Source organism: Chenopodium album, chromosome 2 (genome assembly GCF_948465745.1).
Source record: "Chenopodium album chromosome 2, dcCheAlbu1.1, whole genome shotgun sequence".
NCBI classification, from domain to species: domain Eukaryota; kingdom Viridiplantae; phylum Streptophyta; class Magnoliopsida; order Caryophyllales; family Amaranthaceae; genus Chenopodium; species Chenopodium album.
This window is the reverse complement of record NC_137835.1, coordinates 45,275,349-45,287,443: the sequence shown is the minus strand read 5'-3', so window position 1 is coordinate 45,287,443 and position 12,095 is coordinate 45,275,349. Positions and strand designations below refer to the sequence as shown.

Sequence of the window (12,095 nt, the reverse complement as noted above, 5' to 3'; positions counted from 1 at the left end):
GGCGGTCTTCTCCTCGGAGATAAATCGCTTCAAGAACGCCTTTACCACCTCCCTCCATGTTGTGAGAGTGTTAGGCTTTACTTTCTTTAGCCATTTCTTTGCTCATCCGGTGAGAGATTGCCGGAAAAGGTCCATACGAATGTAGTCTTGGCTCACTTCATTGGTTTGCATCATTGCGCACAATTCAAGGAATCGGTCCAAATGTTCAATAGGGTCCTCACTTGTACTTCTGGAAAATTGCTCCGATTGGACCATTCTAGTATATTGAGGATGGATTGAGAAGTTGGTTTCCGTGACGGGTAGCAAAATCCCTCCCGTGAGCTCATAATCCTCCGGATTTCCGAACTCACGAAACAAAACATCATCTTCTTGTCCCGCCATTGATCCGCTTTGTGAACTTGCAGAGTAAGTATCACTCTCACTATCAATTATATCACCAAAACCTCTTCCCTCGTCTTGATAAAGCCTACGGACTTGTCTCAAGGTTCGGTTGATCTCGTGGTCAATTTGATGTGAGGGTGCTCCTTGAGACCTCCTAAGCATTCACCAAAGCTAAGAAAATAATTAGCAATGACAAGGATGATAAAACAAACAAAACAAATATAAAAGCAAGTAAAATGACTCTAACAAAAGCAATAGTAGACGCTAAACAAGCCGCTTCCCCGGCAACGGCGCCAAAATTTGATCAAGGGTTATATAGGTCGTTAGGCTTGCAAAAATTTGATCAAGGGTTATATAGGTCGTTGACAAGGTTAAGTCGTATCCCCAAATCAAAAGTAATTCCTAAATCCTCTAACTAATGTAAATATGGAAGTAGGGTCGAATCTACAGAGAAACGGATCTTTCTATTCCTAATTAACTAAAATAATCTAGATTATGAGGTAACCAATATTTATATTTGAATAATAAACTAAACTACGGAGATTAAAAATAAGGAGAAAATAATATATATAAAAGGATCTAGGGCATAGGTTCACCAATAAATAATATTCCAGGGTTGAATAATAATCATTCATCAATACATAATTAATCAGATCATAAAGGGCTTTCGCTACGTATTATGATCACACAATTAATTTATCGGTATTAAATCTCATCTTTCGAATCTCGACCTAACCATTTATAAATTACCTGCCTATTGAAACTAGACCTAAACATCAATTCTCATCTATCGAATCTCGAATCAATATTGTCAAACTCATGCATAAAAGATCAGGCCTAATCTAGTCACAGAGCATTAAACCAATCGATAGGAAATTAATCTAGCATTGACAATTTAACAACCATAAATTACCCCTTCATATTATTCATGGATCCCAAAAAACCCTAGAAAGGAAACTACTCACACATACCAAAAACTAAACTAATCAAAGCAATAAAACAAATCATGATGAAAGGAGTAAAATAAACAACTAAGATTAAGAGAAGAAAAATAGTTACCAAACTAATCTGTATTAATGGAAATAATTAAGAACAAGAGTTGAGAGAAGAGTTAAGAGAGAGAAAAATCCTAAGTAGAGAGAGAAAGTCTAAGAAGAGAAGATTCCCAAAATTCCATACAAAACTCGTATATAAACGTTTCCTAAAACAAAAATTAAAATTAAACTAATCAGGTCCTATAGAAACACGCGCCCGATCGGGCGAAGGGCCGCCCGATCGGGCCCGCCTTTTTCTTCACATTCCTTCTCCGCAGCATCGCCCGATCGTGCTAGACGCTCGCACGATCAGGCGCGCTATAGCACGCACAACACCTATGCCTCGCCGCGCCCGATCGGGCTAGAGGTTGCCCGATCGGGCCCTTGCTTCACTTTGAGGCTCGGACTTCGATTGGGCTTGATTTCTCGGCCCAATCCGGATTTCCTTTTCGGGTCTTGAACACTCGGTCCAAATACCTCGGGATCCCAATTACCGAGCCCTTAATCACCGGCTCTCACCGATCCTGGGCTTCAAAAGTGGTCGTGTCCTTCTAGCTTCCGTAGTTGATCCATAAAGCCCGGGAAAATGCTCCAAGAGTGCAATTTCTTTTAAAATACAACTAAAACTACGAAAACACAAGAAAACACAAATTAGTAATAAAAGTGTCTCGAAAGAGGCAAAAACACTACTAATAATGACCAAGGGACGGGGGTAAAATACTATATAAAATGGACATATCAAACTCCCCCAAGCCAAACCTTTGCATGTCCCTAAGCAAAGATCTCATCAATGAATCAATAAATATGCTTCACCCCAAAAGTAAAAATCAAGCACAAACGATTCAAGGTAAATCAAATAAACATGCTTCAAAATCAACCAATCAAATTAATCTAATTACCAATCTTCCCTAACAATTGTCAAATAGAGCAAATCACAAGAGCATATATAATTCAAGACTAGTGCTCACGCACTCAACTCTCATTTTTGTGGCGAGTAAAAGATGTACTCGATCGCTCTCCAACCAACCCCTTTATGTGAACAATGCCCTCCCAACTCACACTCTCGTGTGTATAAAATAATGAACGCTCAATCCTACCAGTCGACTCGAAATATGCCAAATCATAACTTGCATTGATAAACAACACTTTCACATTCATACAATTCTATGCACAAAGGTCGGAAGGTCTTTAAAGCTTGTAATGTAAGGCTAGGGTAAAGGGTAGGATAGATTTGGGAATAAGTGAGAGAAAAGCTATGCTTAAAGGAGCCATATCCTAATAAAACCCATGATAAAAATAATAATGATCATACATCTCCAACAACATAACTAACTCCAACAAAAACCAAATATACTCCAATTATAATAAACAATCCCAACTCTTACATTTTCACTCATAAGATATAATAATGAAGATGTGGAGTGAATAAACAAACTTATTTTCCAAACTTGAATTTTTCATTGAAGCTCAAAATTATTTTTTTCTTTTAATCAACCTCCAACTAGAACATTTGAACATTTTTTTTTTCTTTTGAAGTTCACTTATTTTTTCACATTTTTTCTTGAACTTCTCTTTTTTTCTTTTCATAACATCATGCTTTATTTTTTTAAGAAAATATAACTCTCAAACTCATCAAAAACAAACATGATCAACAACAAAACAACTTCTCAAAACCCACCCAAATTTTGCAAATAATAAGCACACTACAAACTCCCTCACCTCACTCACTAATAGCACCCCCAAGCCAAGCTTGGGACTAGTAACCAATGGGGCAAAATAGGCTTGTAATGCGGCTAATAAACAACAAAAAGTCAAGGCAACAACATGGGTAGCAAGAAGGGAACAAATGTATCTACAATATCTGGAGGCTACCTAAAAGAACAAATGCCTTCGTCCTCCACAATGTGCATAATAATGAATCATATAAACATTACTAATAGTTGCAACCCAATACTCAAATTCATTGACATACCAGGAACTATGGAACTATCACACATTCCTTACCAAATCAACTAGTCAAGCACTATATTCACAAGTAGTTGGACAAAATTGACGCATGTAAAGGTTTCAAGGCAATCAAACATCAAATCATGATCAACTAATCCACAATGCCTATCGTCAAATACCAAGAATCAAAACAATTTTCTCAAGTAAGGGGCACAGGGAAGCATAATTTATAATTCATTGGAACGTATTTTTGAGTTTTTTTTTCAATTTTTTTGTATTTTTCATAAATAAGAAAGCAATAAAAACTACACTAGGAAAGCAATAAATAGAGAAAAGAGAAAGAAGGTTACCATATATACAAGAAATCTCCCCCCAAGCCAAATCAAGCAATGTCCTCATTGACTTGGGAGGGTAGCTAGGAGGAGCTACTCCTCATCGTCATCCATCCTCTCATATCCTCCTCCATGACTCGAGCCGGCACCACCCTGGCTCTGTCCAGCACCACCATAACCCGAACCACCTGCAAAGTAGTTAGGGTCCACATTCCCCCCCCATACCCCAAAAGGAGCATCACCCCCATATCCGTGGACTAAAGAGTAGTCCACATAAGTACCATACGCACCGGGGTGAAAATACCCTCCTTGGGGGTATTGGAACCAATTGGGAGTAAGTGAATCAGAGGGAATAGCCCCCCGACGGGCATAATCATCATACATGGTATATAGACCCCTCCTGAGGTTCCTCTCTATGTAACCAACCCGCCCATCCAAGGTGCTTAACCTAGAATCTAGGTTTTGTATCATACCCTCAACTCTCCCTTGCCCCGTCTCGATACAGTCTAATTGGCTCCTAAAATCCGAAAAGTCATAAGGGGCATTGGGGTCGACGTTATAGTCGACCGAGGAAGTGGGTATGCCATAGGTGAAGGGTGGAGGTGGTGGGTAGTGTGGTGAATGGTGAGTGGGGGAATGGTCTAGGGGAGATTGGTGGGGTTGTGGTGAAGGGTGAGGTGGTTGACCCTCACCTTGACCGTTAATCTCGAAAGTATAAGAAGGCTTCCCCTTCTCAAATTTGGTCAAGGCGGGGCTGGGTAGGGTGAAGGCTTGGTCCCTCCTACCCGATTGTTGGTGGACTATCCACCAAGTGTCACTCCCCACGTGTTGCACCCAGTTCAAACTCCCTAAATAGGCTAGGTCCATGAGGTTTGATCCTACAACTTTCCTATGCCCATCCGGGTTCCAACCTAGGTGTTTTCTAGCAATGTGGGTCACTAACACCCCAAAATAAATAGGTGCCCTAGACCTACTAGCCTCGGCCACATTGGCCGCCCTTTGGAAGTGATTGGCTATCCTATGAGGTATGTTCAATTTTTCGGCGGTAGGAATTACATAGGATGCCAAAAGTTCCAATTCATCTCTCCTAACATTTGCCGGTTCATGCCGCCCAAAAATAGTGAGGCCGGCAAATCTTTGCCAAAATTTTGGGACGGGATGTTGAATCCACGTCCCTTTGGCATGCTGGAGGTTAACCAAATCTTCCCCAGTTAGCCTCTTATAGACCACGGCGGTGTGATCTTGAGAGGGTTCAATCGGTTTATCTGATTTCAAATCAAACAACTTTCCGAAATCTTTAAGAGTTAGTCTCACATTGTTGTTTAATAATCGGAATTGTACATGAGTAATTAGTGCATTCATTTTAATAACATGAAAACTTGAAATAAATTCTAATGTTAAATAGTCGTATGTATCATGGCACATTTGAAAAAACCACTCATGCCTATACCTTTGAACAATTTTTCCACATATTTATCTAAGCCTAACCTAACTAATTTGGGATGATGTATAAAACGGGTAGAGATTACCTGGCGATCGATGAGGTTTAACATCCTAGCCCGTTGCTCCTCCGAGGTAATGACAACCTTCTCCCATCCCGGAATTTGAAGGTCCGGGTTGACCGTTGGTTGTGGTGCCCTCGAACTCTCACCCCTTTGTGTTCTTGAACGTTTTGAGGCCATTAAATGTGGAAAAATTTGATGTTTGGAGCTTTCTCTCTCTAAGGATTTGAAGGAAGTATGAGATAAAGTGGGAGAAAATAGGTGGGAAATATAGAGGAAGATGTGAGGATTAAGAATATGTAAGAAATTTGAGGTTTTAATGGATGACTTTAAGGAGATCTTGGATTAAAAGTGTAGTTGAAGGTGTAAAAATGGAGGTTTTAGAGAGAGAAAGTAATGGAGAAGAAGATGAAAGAAGAAGAAAGTGAGGAAAGAAAAAAGAGGAAAAGAATAAAGAGGAAGGCCAAATAGGCCCGCCCGATCGGGCGAGCCTCCCCCGATCGGGCGGATAATGTTGACTTCCAGAACCTTAGTTGCGCGCCCGATCGGGCGAGCTTGGCCCGATCGGGCGCGATTACGAACAAAAATTTCGCCCTTTCACTCGCCCGATCGGGCGAGCTTCGCCTGACATTTCTTTTCCTTCACTTGATTTGCGCCCGATCGGGCGAAATTTGCTCGAGTTTCTGACTGCACTTGCGCGCCCGATCGAGCAACCTCGCCCGATCGGGCAAAATTTGCTCGATTTCCAACTCTCCTTTCGCGCCCGATCAGGTAACCTCGCCTGATCGGGCGAAATTAAAGCTGAAATTTTCCCTTGGCTGCGCGCCCGATTGGGCGAGCTTCGCCCGACCGGGCCTGTGCCCAGTCAGATTTCCTTAGCTTTTTCTTCGTCTTCAAATTTTTCTAAGTCTTTTGACCTCTTAAACCTATACCTGTACAAAAACACTTATAAACGGTAAAATTTCACTCTCCTTGCCTCTCTAAAATAAAATAAAAAATAAAAAATAAAAAAAAAAAAGAGAAAAGGAAAACTAGTCTAGAAAGCAAGAAATACGGGTTGCCTCCCGCAAAGCGCTGGTTTATCTAGGTCCCGCACGACCCTCTTACCACATTTTTAATAACTAGGATCCTTGGCCTAACGCTTGATCGGGTGGTTTCTCGCCCAGTCTAGCGGTGTTTAGGCTATGACGCGGTTTCCTGACGTGCCCTGTGGGACGCCAATACACTTTATCGGGTGGATCCTCCTTGACTTGGGTAAGGGGTTTTTCAATGCTATGCACCAAAGATCCTTCTTTGATCGAAGGTTGCTTCAAATTGTCATTTCACTCAACACTTGCAACTCGATCTGAAGGAACACTTACCGTAGGCTCAAATCTCACAACTTCCTTGATCGGTTCCACCTTTTCATCCTCAAAACCAAGACCAACATTGTAGAGTGCTCTTTCTATTGCATCGAATTCCTTCTGCCATTTGTCTATCTCATCTGAAAGGGATGCAACACAAGATACCGCCTCCAAGGGATCTTTTTCAAGAGCTTGGGGCTTGTTAGAATAATATTCAACCACATTAATATTGAAACATTTCTCCTCAGTCATGGAGCTTTTAGGGGCATTATTCAGATTAAAAACAACTTTATCATCCCCTACTGATAATGTTAACTTACCACTTCTTACATCTATGACTGCTCCTGCAGTGTTAAGGAATGGTCTACCCAAAATAATTGGGGTTTGCATATCCTCAGCCATATCAAGAACAACAAAATCTACAGGTATATAAAATTTACCTACTCTAACGGGGACATCCTCTAAAACACCTAAGGGGTATTTGAAAGAACGGTCGGCCATTTGTAGAGTTATATTGGTAGCTTTTAATTTACACATATTCAACTTAGAACACACAGATAGTGGCATGACGCTAACACTAGCACCCAAATCACATAATGCATTATCAATCAAGAGATTGCCAATATGACAAGGGATAGAGAAGCTACCCGGATCTTTTAATTTAGGTGGAGACTTATTTTTAAGTACGGCACTACACTCTGCAGTGAAAGCTACTGTCTCTACCTCACTAATAGACCTTTTCCTCGTCAATATTTCTTTCATAAATTTCGCATACGAGGGGATTTGTGTGATTAATTCAGTGAAGGGAACTATTACCTTCAAATCTTTTACCACCTCCAGGAACTTACAAAAATGCTTATCCAAGTTTGTCTTCAATTGACGATTGGGGAATGGAAGTTTGATAATTGGCTTTGGAGCATTATTGCTCTTATCTGGAGTAGCTACCTTCTCTGGAGTCGTACCCTGCAATGTAGAATTAGATATGTTAGTACTATCCTTTAGCCCTGCAGGGCTATCAACTACATTGTTTGGTTTAACGGAATCAAGATTAGCATTATTTAATAAATTAGGTTCATCAACTCTGGGCACAGAGGGCCCTTCATAGTTTGAACCACTCCTTAGAGTAATTGCAAATGCTTGATCCGTAGGCCGGGTCGGCTGTGCCGGTAGAGCTCCCTGTTGGCGGGCTTGTAGAGTAGCAGAGAGTTGCGCAATTTGATTGTCTACAATTTTATTATGTGCTAGAATTCGATCAATTGTCGCATCTCTACTCTCCATGTGCTTTTGCATATTAACCAACATTGCTCTAATTTCCACCAGAGAAGGGTCAGAAGGTGAGGAGGGTTGTTGTGGTTGGTTCTTCTGACTAGCATTGGGATGGTAATATTTCTGCTGCTGTTGTTGTGGCGCCTGTGGTTCTTGTGGTGGTGGATTTTGAACATTAGTGCTCCGGTAGGAAAGGTACGGATGATTTCGATACCCAGGATTGTAGGTGTTGGAGTATGGGTTATTTTGCTTATAGGCTTGAAAGACATTAACTTGCTCCACGGAACTCCTGTAATCCTGCTCCCAATGACCTACAATACCACAATTTTCACAGAAAGCCTCATTAGAATTATTATTAATTGCAGAAACATTAGCTACATTAGTAGTGCTCAGATTATCTAATTTTTGGCAAATAGAGGTCAGTTGAGCTTGCAAAAAGGATACATAGTCGACACTATGCTTCCCCTTATTAGCGAATCCTCTAGGGTTCCCATATTAGGAATTGTGTACCGCCATGTCTTCAATAACCTGACCTGCATCTTCAACATCAAGATTCATAAATCTCCCACTAGCTGCAGAATCTAAAATTATTCGAGAAGAATTTCCAAGGCCATTATAAAAGGCTTGGATTAACTGCCATTGCGCTAAATTATGGTGAGGCCAATCTCTTTGTAAATCCTTGAACCTCTCCCAAGCCTCATATAAAGATTCATCGGCTTCTTGGGTAAAGTTCTGGATCGCACTCCGTAGTACGGCTGTTCTCTCTACAGGATAATACTTGTTATAGAAATTCAAAACAAGAGTTTCCCAGTCAGTTATACCAAAAGTAGTTCTATTTAAGCCATTAAACCACAATTTAGCTTTTCAAGTTAAAGAGAAGGGAAAGAGAATCTCCCTGATCTGGTCTTGGGTGACCCCGACTTGCCTGATGGTGTTACAATATTGACAATAGTCGACAATGTGAAGATTCGGGTCTTCACCCTTGGCTCCACTAAATTGCTTCCTCTCTATCATCGTTATAAATTGAGGTTTAATTTCGAATTGAACCCCATCAAGAGCCGGAGTAGGGGTGAGATGTGGAAAATCCGTAAGCTTTGGTTGTGAATAATCACTAAGCTTCTTTGGAGCCGTCATCTCTGATTCTAGATCTGATGATACCTCTAAATCGCTGGAACCAGTTGGAGGGTCTCGGTGATTATTGTTATTATCACCAGAATCCGCCAGGATTTGCTTGTGTAGATTTTTTTTGTCTATGGAAGGAACGTTCGATCTCAGGATCGAATGGGATGTAACCTGATCTGGAACACCTGGGCATAAACAAAAAACTAGAAGCAAATATGAGATTTACCTCAGAGAACTAACGCTCCCTAAGACCAAAGGAAAATAATCTAGACTACAAAAACAATCAGAAATAAAAATAAAACCGTTTCCCCGGCAACGGCGCTAAATTTTGACAGGGTTAAGTCGTATCCCCAAATCAAAAGTAATTCTTAAATCCTCTAACTAATGTAGATAGGGAAGTAGGGTCGAATCCACAGAGAAACGGATCTTTCTATTCCTAATTAACTAAAATAATATAGATTATGAGGTGACCAATATTTATATTTGAATAATAAACTAAACTACGGAGATAAAAAATAAGGAGAAAATAATATATATAAAAGGATCTAGGGCATAGGTTCACCAATAAATAATAGTCCAGGGTTGAATATAATAATCATTCATCAATGCATAATTAATCAGATCATAAAGGGCTTTCGCTACGTATTATGATCACACAATTAATTTACCGGTATTAAATCTCATCTTTTGAATCTCGCCATAACCATTTATAAATTAACTTGCCTATTGAAACTAGACCTAAACATCAATTCTCATCTGTCGAATCTCGAATCAGTATTGTCAAACTCATGCATAAAAGATCAGGCCTAATCTAGTCACAGAGCAATAAACCAATCAATAGGAAATTAATCTAGCATTGACAATTTAACAACCATAAATTACCCCTTCATATTATTCATGGATCCCCAAAAACCCTAGAAAGGAAGTTACTCACACATAACAAAAACTAAACTAATCAAAGCAATAAAACAAATCATGATGAAAGGAGTAAAATAAACAACTAAGATTAAGAGAAGAAAAATAGTTACCAAACTAATCTGTATTAATGGAAATAATTAAGAACAAGAGTTGAGAGAAGAGTTAAGAGAGAGAAAAATCCTAAGTAGAGAGAGAAATTCTAAGAAGAAAAGATTCCCAAAATTCCGTACAAAACTCGTATATAAACGTTTCCTAAAACAAAAATTAAAACTAAACTAATCAGGTCCTATAGAAACACGCGCCCGATCGGGCGAAGGCCCGCCCGATTGGGCCCGCCTTTTTCTTCACATTCCTTCTCCGCAGCATCGCCCGATCGTGCTAGACGCTCGCACGATCGGGCGCGCTATAGCACGCACAGCAGCAATGCCTCGTGATGTATTCATTTTATATAGTATTTTACCCCCGTCCCTTGGTCATAATTAGTAGTGTTTTTGGCTCTTTAGAGCCACTTTTATTACTAATTGGTGTTTTCTAGTGTTTTCGTAGATTTGGTTGACTTTTGCAGGGATTTATGCTTTTGGAGTATTTTCCCGAGATATTTTGGAGCAATCACGAGCACTGGAGAAGCACGACCAGATTTTATAGCCCAGGGCCGGTTGGAGCCATCGAACCGGTGATTAAGGGCTCGGTAGAGGTGATACCGGGGCGTTTGGACCGAGTATTCAAGACCCAAAGAGGAAACCCAGATTGGCCCGAAGAATTGGAGCCCAATCGAAGTCCAAATATTGGCCCAAATGATCCGCCCGGCCAAAAAGGCTGGCGCCCGGAGGCGCGCCCGGCCGGGCGGGAGGAGCGCCCGGTGACGCGCCCGGCCGGGCGCGAGATTGTTGTTAGAGGTGAAAAAAAGGCGCGCTCGATCGGGCGGTGCCTCACCCGATCGGGCGCGTGTTTATTTAGAGACGATTAACGTCGTTTTAATTTGTTTCAGTTTAGGATTTTTGTACGGAGTATAAATACTCCTCCGTAATACGATTTTAGGACGACTTCTTCTTCTCTTAATCCTTTCTCTTAGACTTTCTCTCTCTACTTAGTTTTCTCTCTCTAAACCTTTGTTATTATTTCTTTGATTAATTCCAGATTTATTTTGGTGACGATTTCTTTTCCCTTAATCTCAGTTATTTATTTTATTCCCTTGATCATGATTTATTTTATTGCTTTGCTTAGTTTATATTTAATAATGTGTGAGTAGTTTAATTTCTAGGGTTCATGGGGATCTAATAAATGATATGAAGGGGTAAATTATTGTTGTTGATTATTAATGCTAGATTAATTTCCTATTGATTGATTTAATGCTCTGTGACTAGATTAGGCCTATCTTTTATGCATGAGTTTGACAATATTGATTCAAGAATCGAGAGATGAGAATTAATGTTTAGGTCTAGTTTCAATAGGCAAGTTAATTTATAAATGGTTAAGTCAAGATTCGTGAGATGAGATTTAATACCGATAAATTAATTGTGTGATTGTAATAAGTAGCGAGAGCCCTTTACAATCTGATTAATTGATGCATTGATGATTGACTATTATTGATTGTTGGTATTGCATGATGATTTCTTATTGGATTGTTTTAATGTTTTACAATTGCGGCTTGTAAAAGTATAGCAATATTAAATTGATGAATCGAGCAGATGTTAATTTGATATTAAAGGCTATTTTCAATAAGAACTTAGATCTAGTAAATTGCGAGAGCCTGTTAGATCTATGTTGGTTAATAAATTGCGAGAGCCTGTTAATCATGTTATTTATGCAATGTCAATGATTGATTACCCTATTTTACCCCGGAGTATTATTTATTGGTGAACCTATGCCCTAGATCCTTTTATATATTATTTTCTCCCTTTTCCTACTCTTTTTAGTTTAGTTTCATATTCAACTTTTAATATTGGTTACTTAAATAATTTAGATTATAATATTTAAATTAGGAGTAAAAAGACTTGTTTCCCTGTGGAGATCGACCCTACTTCCCTATCTACTTTAGTTAGTGAATTAGGTAATTATTTTTGATTAGGGGATACGACTTTACCTTGTCAAAATTTGGCGCCGTTGCCGGGGAAACGGTTTTATTTTTATTTCTAGTTATTATTAGAGTCTAGATTATTTTTAATTTATTATTATTATTATTATTATTTTTTTAATTTTTAATTTTTTTTATGAGTTGAAAATATCCATGCTTATGTCACTACAAGAATT

General features: G+C 39.5%; 1 non-coding gene across 1 annotated transcript; it reads left to right on the top strand.

Moving 5' to 3' along the window:
- Positions 1 to 8,451: 8,451 nt before the first annotated feature.
- On the top strand, positions 8,452 to 8,558 carry LOC145607407 (small nucleolar RNA R71). Its single transcript, XR_014105556.1, has one exon. It is a non-coding gene; the product is annotated as a small nucleolar RNA R71 (small nucleolar RNA).
- The last annotated feature ends 3,537 nt before the right edge of the window (positions 8,559 to 12,095 follow it).